We start from the raw sequence: 10980 nt of genomic DNA on the forward strand, positions 1-10980 counted from the left end.
CTTTGCACCTCAATTTTATATATGAAAACAATAGCTCCTATTTAGTTTATATCTCTTTGCCTCTGTGATTTCATTTCCTTCGACCTGTTTAAAAACAAAATCAGGCAGACATAAAATACTGGAGTAACTCAGTGGAACAGGCAACATCTCTGGAGAGAAGGAATGGTGGCAAACATTTGAACAAACAATTGTAAATAAATTTGTGAAATATTAACTAAATCTGTAAAAGGGCCTGTCCCACTATGGCAACCTAATTTGCGAGTTTATTAGAGTTTTCAACAAGCTGAAAAATTGGTCGGCGTGGAGAAAATCGATTCTTTTGAACTCGTAGTGCATTGGTAGTGGGGTCGCCATGCAGTTGTAGGTAGTCGAGGTAGCCGTAGGTAATTCCCTACACTGACCAGGCATTTTAATTGGCTCATTGTGGTAAAAACATCGTAAGCACGAGTTTTCAGAATCAAGGTAAACAATTAAATGCCCGCTAAACTTCACAGCTATGTATCTCTGGCTTAAGTTGTCTGGCTTCTTAAACGTGTCCCCACTGCTTCGCCCCCCCCTTCTTTGCCCTTCTCCCCTCTTCCCTCCCCTTCTCCCCTCCCCCCCCCCCCCCACCCACCCCCCCCACCCACACCCCCCCCACCCCCGCTCTTTTAAAATCCACCGTACACTGTGCCAGCCATCTTTAATCTTCCTGTTCATCGCGGGTATCACCTTGGCTTTGCACCATGTGAATTTCAGACAGCGCTCCCCCACTTTCCCTGGCACCCGCCTTTGCGATGTGTTTGTGTTTGTGTGTGTGTGCGTGCGCTGATGGTCGATCCAGCTCGCGGTTTTTCATTGCTGACGGTCGATCCAGTTCGCTTTTTTTTTAGGCGAGTGCCCCCGAGCTTGAAGGTCACAGACAGTTGCTGAAACGTCACATAAGTGGGACAGGCCCTTAACTAACTTTAAATGTAAATTGTGCAAAATCACAATCTTATCTCATTCGTGATCAGCTTCCCCCCCCCCCCCCCCCCCCCCCCCCCCCCCCTCCCCCCCCCCCCCCCCCTCCCCCCCCCCCCCCCCCCCCCCCCCCTCCCCCCTTTCCCAAGTTCTTCAAGTTCCCGCCCAATTCACTGATATGTTTAAATTCAGCATCATTAGTTTCTCAGACACAAAAAGTTGGAGAAACTCAGCAAAACAGACAGCATCTCTGGAGAGAAGGAATGGATGTCATTTCAGGTCGAGACCCTTCTTCAGATTAGTTCTGCATACCTTTTCAATTACTTTCTGCCAGTAAGGACATCACACTGCCCATATTTTTGTGTACTCACTTATAAGATTTAAAAACTTAATGAATCAGCCTCATGATCAATTTGTTCTTTAACTTTCACTGCTGTGAGGCAGTTTGGGGAATCTTTTAATTCCAGCATCAGTGTCATGGAAAGCTGTTTTGCTACAATTCATTTTATGCAATGGCAGAAGGTCACCAATATCAGAAGGTCAGAACTGCCCCTTCCATCGACTCTTGTAAGTCGAGACTTAAAACTCATCTTTATTCACAAACTCATATTTATTTCTTGACGTCCTCTGAGGGAGGGCGATATGTATGTATTTATGTATGCACTTAATCTATGAACCACTGTTGTATAGCGTTAGTACCTCCACCAATGTAAAGCACTTTAGTCAACGAGAGTTGTTTTTTAAATGTGCTATAGAAATAAAAGTGACTTGCCTTGACTTGAATACCCCCTACACTGAACAGTATCAAATGTGCAGTATAATTCCAGAATAAGGTCTGTAATGTGACAGCTCCTGCCAGACTATCTCAGAAAGGAATTCATTAACCATCAAATTATAGTGGCCACTGAAATAAAGCCATATCGCAGTCTTTTTACTCTCCTTAAAATGCAATTAACATTTATTTAGGGACTTCTGAGTAATAAAGAATAATTAAATTGCTATCCTTACTTTGACTGATAACTTTTGCCAAGTAGAGTTAATGGATTTTTTTAATGGTGTATAAATACATCTAGTATGTATACACAGAGGGAAAATGTCCACATTTTATAATTGATTTACAGCCGGGACTTTAATGCATTAGGCTTGGACAAGTTATCAGTGTATGATAATATGAGAATATTTATCATCTTGTTTTAACATTTTCCGCAGATAACAATAGTTTCTCATGGTTATAGGGTGCCCATGAAAAGTGAAAACCTAAAAGGCTTTAAAGGCTAAATTAGTTTGATTTCAATATTCATTTGGTATCTGTGTACATTTAATTTTAAATAGGCATTAATCGTGACTCTAATTGCAAAAGGCTCCAGTGAACTTATTGGACAAATTATAGTTTTCGCAAATATATAACATTGTGTGCTTTGAAATAATTGTTCTTATATCTGAACTGTTTTGCTTATTTTAAGCAGGGAATAACAATTAACCAAAACTATCAGCACTGTGCTTGCTACATCTGCCAAAGATTTTCCATATTTGAACTTGTGAAACTGTGCTGATTTTTCATGAAAAATCTGACTGTCAATCGTAGATTTAGAATTACTGCAAAGATTGAATATATTGTGTGACCAGCAAACCTTTAATATCCAATATACAGAAGGTCAGTAATTATTGCTGAGAATATCGTAGAAACATTACAGTACATCTTTTATTTCTGCTACAAGCATCATTGTGAACTCAAAAAATGGAAAAGCCCAAGATGAGCTGGGATGGAGAGTAAAAATGGTTGCCTTTGCATCACTATGATAACTTTGCAACAAATGTGTTAATATTTTATACTTAAATGAAATGGAACATACTTAATACTCAAAAGCCTCTAATTTTTCCATAGGAAATATAGGGTAATTCCTTCAATGTTTTATTATAGTATGCTCACAATACACACGATGGCAATTGAAGCTACCTATTTTTATTAAATAAATGTGTGAACGTTTTTTTAGTCTAAATATAAGATCAATTCAATTAATCTATCCAACAATATATTAATACTAATGCCGAAGCTCTACATTCTATTTAATTCCATTTAAATAAATTGCATATATCACAGGCTTCATGCAGGAGGACAACTTGAAATATTAGATCAGTAGACCTTAAATAAGCAGAGTTCTAACTTATCGCAAAGCAGTTGTTTAAATAAGATGTGTTATCTCTCAAGGCTTGGAGTTCTTTGGTAAATTGATTCTTATAATTCTACTTTGGTTTGTTTTATGTTTGTTGGTTTGTCTTCTTGCTGTGGAACTGGAGGTTTACAAAGGGCCAGCAGACCTTTCAAAAGGGTGTAAATCCCAAACAGATGAGCTAGATTGTCAAGAACCTGAGGAATTTATAAATTAATGGGAATATAGTAGACTGCTCTCTATGTGACCATTCAAGTCCTTGTAACAAACAACATGTGGAGATGAAAGCTGAAGAAATGTTTTGACTGATATGCAAGTGATTTAAAAAAATGAAATATTTGTAATTTCAAATGTTCTTTGCTGTAATGCTGTGTGGCTAATATGCTTGAAAAACTCAAAGTGACAAAGTAGCTCAGTGCCTGATCTTGTCTTTGACAGGTGGTGAAGTTACAATGTCATGATGTGCAGAGTTCAAAGATGATAGCCCTTTTCATCACTCCCGGAACACTCTCTCACGAGGATGAAGTACCTCAACGTGGAAGATTCAATGTGCTGGCTAAGCTGAATGAAGTTATTGCAGAAGCTGGAAACAGAAGCGGAAAAAGTTGATACATTGTAAACAATGTGGAAAGATAAATACATCCAACTCTATTGATCACTAAGGTATAAAGCCTAAGAATGTATACTGCAAGGGGTTGCCTGTCAGTCTGTGGCACATTTATTGCTCAGAAATATTGTGCCCTCCCAAGACCTTTCCATAGTTTTCACTGTGATTTTTTTTATTTACTAATTCACTGGAAGTTATTGCAGATATCATGCGGAAAAAGTTATACATTCTCATGTGGAAAGATACATACATCCAACTCTATTGATCACTAAGGTATAAAGCCTAAGAATGTATGCTGCAAGGGGTTGCCTGTCAGTCTGTGGCACATTTATTGCTCAGAAATATTGTGCCCTCCCAAGACCTTTCCATATTTTCACTGTGTTTTTTATTTACAATTCACTTGTCATAGAGATATCATGCTTATACCTCTCATCATCAAGTGCCGTCATTGTTATGATCATTTGCTGATAAATTTGGTGCAATTCTGCTTGGACCCATGCACTTACGTGTCATCCCTGATTATTAGAAAAAAAACTTTGCCACATCATGAGATTCAGCGTTAAAAAAAACAATGTTGACAATTTCACCTTTCACCAATTTATTATTGGCTGGAACCGCAATTGTAAAACACAGTTTTTGCTCAATCTATATACTTTTAAAACTCTGTGTACGGTGTTTTGCATTTGATTTGTTACTCCGCGCAAACCAGATGCAAAAACGCCGACATTTTTACCATTTCGCTAGCGATTTTACTTTTACATTCGCACATCCACTCCTTGGTCAATTATTTCCCCAGATTTTGATTAAAATTGATCACAAAACTCAATACTCAATTTTTAAGATCTAAACGGCTCTTACCAGCTGCTGACTTCACAATGCCCACATGCTAACCAATCCACGCCCACCTGCCTCCAGTATGCCTCCAGGTATATTGGCACCACGCCTCCCGCTGCTGGACTACAGCCCACCTGCCTGCCCACTCACTACAACCCCCCCCCTCACTTCACCTCTCTCCCCATCCTCTCCTTCATCTCCCCCTCCCCTCCCCCCTTCACCCCTACTTCACCCCCACTCGCCCGCACTCGCCCTCTCACCCTGGACAGAGCAGAGCAGAGCCAGCTGTTGCCAGAACCACTACAATAGGCGCAATGGTCCTTTCTACAGTGAACCCTGCTGCTGCTCACAGACTGTGATGGGGCCGCTTTCACAGACGTAACCATGAGCGGCCGGCCCCGTTTAACCAGGGCTCTGGGAACTCGGCATCTGAAGTGGACGAGGAGGCTTCCAGAGGGAAGGCAGGGACAACTTAGAATCCAGCAGCAGTGTGGCTCCGTTAATTGACTCATTCCACAGTGAGATCAGTTCAGTAACAACCTCCCCTATCCTCTCCCCCCCACCCTCTTCTTCCCCCCCCACACCCCCTCTCCTCCCCCCCCCTCCCCCCCCCCCCCCCCTCTCCCCCCTCCCCCCCTCTTCCCCCCTTCTCCCCCTCCCTTCTCCACCCCCCTTCTCCCACCCTTCTCTCCCCCTTCTCCCCCACTTCCCCACCCCCCTTCTCCCCTCCCCTCTTCCTCCCCTTCTCCCCCTCCCTTCTCTCCCCCCCCCCCTCCCCCCCCTTCCCCCCCCTTCTCCCCCCTTCCCCCCCCCCTTCTCTCCCCCCTTCTTCTCCCCCCCCTTCTTCCCCCCCCCTCTCCCCCTCACCCCCCTTTGCTCCTCCCATCCATAACCCCCTCTCACCCCTCCCACCTCTCCCCCCTCTCTCTCCCCCCCTCCCTTCCCTCAACCTCTCATCCCTCCCCCCCCCCCACCTCTCCCTCTCCTTTCCCCCCACCTCTCCCCCTCCCTTCCCCCCACCTCTCCCCCTCCCCCTTCCCCCCCCCCTCTCTTTCCCCTCCACCCCCCACTCCCTCTGTCTCTTGCCCCTCTCTCTGACTCTGCCCCTCTCTCTCTGTCTCTGCCCCTCTCTCTCTCTCTCTCTCTCTCTCTCTCTCTCCCCCCCCTTCTCTCACCCCCCCCCCTCTCCCCACGCGCCCCCGCGTGGGGGGGTATGCGTGGGTGGGGAGGGCGGGGGGAGGGGGAAAAGGGCAAATTAATATAAATATATTATATAAGGGGGGAGAATGTGTGTGTGTGTGTGTGTGTGTGTGTGTGGGGGGGGGGGGGGGGGGGGGGGGTAATTATTAGTGTGTGTATTCTGTCCCCTTGCATATGTGGCTGTACATGAAGTGACAGATAGCTAAACAGGTGTACTTGGCACTGAAAGGGTTAAGTGAGGACTTAGACGTGGAAATAAAGTTGAATTTCATTTATTTTTTTGTCTTCATCAACATGCTTTTTACAATGCTTCCATAACTCTTTTATGTGAAATTGAAATTAAAGACAGAAGAAAACTTCCTTAAACCATGTAAAAGATTAAGTAAATACACAAATAGCTACTTAACATTACATAATATTGATTGATTGATTGATAGAATTTATTGCCACACAACCAGGGTCGGTGGAATTTTGGGTTGTCAGCAGCGGTAAAATAATAAAGAACACACAACCACAATAAAAATGTAACACAAACATCCACCACAGCATTCATCACTATGGTGGAATGCACAGAAATTGGCCAGACTTCCTCCATTTTCCCCCGTGGTCGGGACCTCCACCCTCCGCAGCCATTGCTGCAGGCGTCTAGATGGTAAGGGACAAAGTCAATGGCAAGGTAAGTCCAGGATAGGCTCTTCCCCACCGGAGACCGCGGCTTCAGGCTGGTGTAGGCCACAGGCCAGCGGTCGAAGATTTAAAGTTCCCGCCATGTTGCAACCAGAAGCACCGCAGACTGCAGGGCCAGTAGTCGAAGCTCCCCTCCAGGGGTGATGGTAAGTCCATGCTGGACCTGCAGTAGAAGTTGGCCGCGGGCCGGCAGTGATGGCTTCTTCTTCCCCCGGGTCTCCCACGAGGGATCCCGGGCTATAGACGCCGTGCCAGCTGGAGCTGTGCAGACCGCGGCTTCAGGCTGCCGGCTGCCCCGGGCCAGCGAAACGGAGCACTTCCCTCCAGAGAGCCCCAGCGAGGGCTCACCCGCTCCATGTCGAGAGTCCACGCTGCGCCCGCCGCTGAAGCTCCGGGCGCGTCTCCGGGAAAGGTTGCGCTGATCCTTGCTGTTAGGCCATGGGGGAGGTGACCTGGAAAAAGTCGCCTCTCCGTGGAGGAGGCGGCCAAAACGGTTTCCCCCTTACCCCCCCCCACACCACCCCCCACACAAAACACACAGAGAAACATCAAAAACACACTTTAAAACATACCACTGCAGTGCCCCCAATATGCATCAATAGTCATGCCTAAACAAGAAACATGAAATGTAAACTTACAACAAAGCTTCTCCAAGACTCAACACGGGCAGATGGCAATGGATTTAACAGAGAGGGCTTCAGAGCACATTGCTGTCCACAATCCCAATACAAAATGGCCTGTCTCATCCATGAGTCCAATCATGTGATCACAAGCAATGGATGGAGAACAAGAGTGAATGGTGGCCGCAATCTTTTAAGCAACCACTAGGAGGGGCTAAAATAAACTTTGCTTACATGTAACATTACACTCCCCGTCTGGTATTGATCACAATACCACTACCAATTCTCTAATTACAGTCAGTTACAAACTATTAACAACCAAGTAACAAAATAAGCAAGGAACTGTCCATGGTAGAGGCTTAGGATGGCATAAGCACCACTACATCAGTTACCGGCCTGAGGAAGGTCTTAATAGTCCCTCCTTTGGTAACCTTCAGCTCAAGCTTCCTGACCTTACCATCGTCGTCAGGGTGAGCCTTGGTAACGAGAGCCATGGGCCATTGGTTCCTTTTCACCTGAGAGTCTCTGAGCAGCACCAAGTCTCCTTCCATGACATTGGGCTGAATGTCTTGCCACTTGCTTCGGCTCTGTAGAGTAGAAAGATATTCTCGTCTCCATCTCTCCCAAATGGCATTTGCCAAATGCTGGACTCTTTTCCACTGTTGACGATATAGATCTGCATTTTAAAAGGATCCTGGTGGAGGAGAAGTGGTGCAGACCTTCTGTGTCAGGATCATGGCTGGGGTCAGAAGAAAGGGTGATTCTGCATCAGCTGAGATAGGTGCGAGAGCCCTTGCATTTATTATTGAGGTAACCTCAGCCATAAGAGTCGAAAGCACTTCGTGAGTAAGATGCGAGGAGCTAGTCTGAGAAAGCATGGAGTCAAGGATCCATCTTGAAACCCCGATCATTCTTTCCCACACTCCCCCCATATGGGAAGAGTGGGGTGGGTTGAAAAGCCACGTGCATCCTTCCTCATTAAGATACTTTGAGATGTTATTCTCATCTTGTAGGATGATTTGCAGCTCTTTGCAGGCTCCCTTAAAGTTCATCCCACAGTCAGAGCAGATCACCTTTACTACCACGCACTGCAAAGAAGTGTCGTAGAGCATTGATGAAGCTTGATGTGTCCATCAACTCAATCAGCTCGATATGAACAGCACGTATGCTTAGGCATGTGAACAATACAGCTCACCTTTTGCTATTCATTGCACCTCCTCGGGTACAGCGAGTGGAGATATTCCAGGGGCCAAGCACACCCAAACCCACGTTTGTAAAAGGGGGTTCTGTGCTGAGACGATCAGATGGAAGATCTGTCATTTTCTGTTCTGCTGTCTTTCCATGGAGTTTGATATATGTGACACATCTATGCAGATTGCTGGCAATGCATCTCTTAGCTTCCACAATCCAGATACCATCTGTGCGGATAGCTCCCTCGGTGAAGATTCTGCCATGATGTCTAACTCTCTCATGGTAGTGATTTACAAGTAAGCTCGCAACATGGCTGCAACCAGGAATGATGAGAGGGTGTTTTTCCTCTATCTCAAGTGGAGCATGCTGAAGCCGGCCTCCTATTCTCAAGAGTCCATTACCATCAAGGATCGGATTGAGCTTCTTTAGGGAATTGTTTTTGGGAATGATCCTTCCTTTCTCTAGACAGGACACCTCAGTTTGGTATACTTCCCTTTGTACACATCTGATAATGACAGCCTTTGCTTGTGACAGTATTTCAACTGTGTGGGCTTTTGAACAGTAATGCCAACCATTGCAACCTTGTGTGCTGCTATCCTTCTTAGACTTAAAGGTGTGAATGATGTGGATGAGGGAAGCCATAGCTCTGACAAGGGATTGCCACTTGGAAAACATTTCAAAGCGATGTGAACCAATACCTTGGTGGGAGTCTGTGGCTGTGTTAGCGTGGCATCGGACCTCCAGATCAGATTCTGGATCGATGAGGTCATAAGATGTCTCCTCTGCCTTGTCTGTCTCCACAAGATTTACCAGGAAATCTGGGCCGGTGAGCCAGTTGGTGTTGGAGAGTTGGGCTGAAGACACTGACCTGGTAGCAACATCTGCAGGGTTCTGACCTGTGTGAACATAATGCCACTGTTCAGGTCGTGTGGATTTTCTTATCCGTTCCACTGTTGCTGACGTATACATAAAACCTCCTGATTTCATTATAGATGTACCCCAACACCACCTTACTGTCGGTATAGAACTTCAGACTGTTGGGGTTGATGTCCAGTTCATTCACAATCAGCTCAGCAATCTCCACTGCCAAAACGGCAGCACCTAACTCAAGCCTGGGAACAGTGTGAACTGACATGGGCGCTAGCTTGGCTTTACCCATTATGAAACCAATGTGGCATTTTCCCTCAACATCCACCACCTTAAGGTATGCCACAGCTGCAATGGCCTTTATGGAAGCGTCTGAAAAGATGTGGATCTCTGTAAGTTGAGCACCGGCAAGGGAAGATGTGGTGTATGCTCGAGGGGTTTGAAACTCTTCAAGATCTTGCAGTGAATCTCTCCAAGCAATCCATTCTGCTTCCTTTTTAGATGGTAGGGGAGCATCCCAGTCGTTGGCATCGCTTGTGAGCTGACGTAGAAAGAGTTTACCTTGGATGGTAATAGGAGCCACAAGACCAAGTGGATCGAATAGGCTATTAATGGTTGCAAGCACTCCTCTTCGAGTGAATGGCTTCTCACTGTTAGCAACATGGAATGTGAAGGTGTCATTTACAAGGTTCAAGCTTATCCCTAGGCTACGTTGTACAGGAATGTCTAAGTCAAGGTCTTTCAAGTCCTTTGCATGGTCCGTTGACGGAAATGTCTGCATGACGACTGTGCAGTTGGATGCTATCTTATGAAGCCTCAAGTTAGAGATGGCGAGCATACCTTGGGCTGCTTTCAATAAATTGATGGCTTCAGTTGCAGATTGCAGTGACTTTAGTCCATCATCAACATAGAAGTCCCTGTGCTTTACATTTGCAACAAACTCGTCCTCTCCATGTAGAGCGGCTTGCCGTAGTCCATAGGTAGCAACTGCCGGAGAGGGACGATTGCCGAATACATGGACTTTCATCCTATATTCCGCAACTTCTTTGGTGATGTCGTTGTCTTTGAACCACAGGAATCGGAGAAAGTTCCTGTGGTCCTCACTGACGAGAAAGCTGTGGAACATTTGTTCAATATCCGCTGTGACAGCTACTTGCTCACACCTGAATCTGATCAGTACTCCCAGCAAGCTGTTGTTTAAGTCTGGTCCTGTCAAGAGCACATCATTCAATGAGACGCCAAGATGTGGAGCACTGGAGTCAAACACGATGCGGATTTGACCAGGCTTACGTGGGTGGTACACACCAAAACTGGGAAGATACCAGTATTCTTCCACGTCGTGTAATGGTGGAGCCACTTCAGCATGATCTTGGTCAAAGATTTTCTGCATGAAAACCAGAAAATGGTTCTTCAATTCAGGTTTTCGTTCGAGAGCACGACAGAGGCTGGTGAAGCGGGTCAGAGCTTGTTCTCTGTTGTTGGGCAGCCGTGGCTTTGGTGTACGAAAGGGAAGAGGAGCCACCCAACTGTTGGCATTATTCATGAAGCATTTCCTTGTCCATCAACTGAATAAACCGTTTGTTCTCAATAGATGGGGCAACCTTGTTGTCATCCTCTGTTCTTACAAAAATCTCACTTCCTAGTGAACAATCATCAAATTTCTGAACTGTGCTGTCAGAAAAATGAGAGTGTTGTAGATTTTGGGAGCTGAGAGGTCCTTACGGTGAGCTTCTCTTTCAGAACAAGATGGTTGGGACATGGGCTGAAGTGAGAGTGATGGACATTCTCCAGAATGTTAGTACGATATGTGGTGACTACCGTTGGTTTGTGAGCAGCACACAAACAAACGTCTCCAACTACG

General features: G+C 45.5%; 1 pseudogene; it reads right to left on the reverse strand.

The window, feature by feature from the left end:
* Nucleotides 1-7318: 7318 nt before the first annotated feature.
* On the reverse strand, nucleotides 7319-9780 carry LOC129697798 (uncharacterized; annotated as a pseudogene).
* Nucleotides 9781-10980: the final 1200 nt, after the last annotated feature.

This window comes from Leucoraja erinacea, chromosome 6 (genome assembly GCF_028641065.1).
Source record: "Leucoraja erinacea ecotype New England chromosome 6, Leri_hhj_1, whole genome shotgun sequence".
Taxonomy (NCBI): domain Eukaryota; kingdom Metazoa; phylum Chordata; class Chondrichthyes; order Rajiformes; family Rajidae; genus Leucoraja; species Leucoraja erinaceus.